Genomic DNA, 1,265 nt, shown 5'->3' with positions numbered 1-1,265 from the left:
AATCTTCAATAGCAGCTGTGTTATGTGTGGAGAAGAAGAGGAGTATTCCGATCTTCAATAGCAGCTTTTTTTGTTTGGAGAAGAAGAGGAGTATTCCAATCTTCAATAGCAGCTTTTTTATGTTTGGAGAAGAAGAGGAGTATTCCGATCTTCAATAGCAGCTTTTTTTGTTTGGAGAAGAAGAGGAGTATTCCAATCTTCAATAGCAGCTGTGTTATGTGTGGAGAAGAAGAGGAGTATTCCGATCTTCAATAGCAGTCTTTTTTGTTTGGAGAAGAAGAGGAGTATTCCAATCTTCAATAGCAGCTGTGTTATGTGTGGAGAAGAAGAGGAGTATTCCGATCTTCAATAGCAGCTGTGTTATGTTTGGAGAAGAAGAGGAGTATTCCGATCTTCAATAGCAGCTTTTCTTTGTTTGGAGAAGGAGAGGAGTATTCCAATCTTCAATAGCAGCTTTTTTTCTTTGGAGAAGAAGAGGAGTATTCCGATCTTTAGTTGCAGCTGTGTTAAGTCTGGAGAAGAAGAGGAGCATTCCGATCTTCAATAGCAGCTTTTCTTTGTTTGGAGAAGGAGAGAAGTATTCCAATCTTCAATAGCAGCTTTTTTTGTTTGGAGAAGAAGAGGAGTATTCCGATCTTCAATAGCAGCTTTTTTTTGTTTGGAGAAGAAGAGGAGTATCCAAATCTTCTGTAGCAGCTGTGTTATGTGTGGAGAAGAAGAGGAGTATTCCGATCTTCAATAGCAGTTATGTTATGTGTGGAGAAGAAGAGGAGTATTCCGATCTTCAATAGCAGTTGTGTTATGTTTGGAGAAGAAGAGGAGTATTCCGATCTTCAATAGCAGCTTTTTTTTGTTTGGAGAAGAAGAGGAGTATTCCGATCTTCAATAGCAGCTTTTTTGTTTGGAGAAGAAGAGGAGTATTCCGATCTTCAATTGCAGCTTTTCGTTTGTTTGGAGAAGAAGAGGAGTATTCCGATCTTCAATAGCAGCTGTGTTAATGTGTGGAGAAGAAGAGGAGTATTCCGATCTTCAATAGCAGCTGTGTTATGTGTGGAGAAGAAGAGGAGTATTCCGATCTTCAATAGCAGCTGTGTTATGTGTGGAGAAGAAGAAGAGTATTCCGATCTTCAATAGCAGCTGTGTCATGTGTGGAGAAGAATAGGAGTATTCCGATCTTCAATAGCAGCTGTGTTATGTGTGGAGAAGAAGAGGAGTATTCCGATCTTTAATAGCAGCTGTGTTATGTGTGGAGAAGAAGAGGAGTA

The sequence above is a fragment of the Branchiostoma belcheri genome, unplaced genomic scaffold (genome assembly GCF_001625305.1).
Source record: "Branchiostoma belcheri isolate BF01 breed outbred unplaced genomic scaffold, Haploidv18h27 scaffold64, whole genome shotgun sequence".
NCBI classification, from domain to species: Eukaryota; Metazoa; Chordata; class Leptocardii; order Amphioxiformes; family Branchiostomatidae; genus Branchiostoma; species Branchiostoma belcheri.
Note: the sequence above shows the minus strand (reverse complement) of the source record.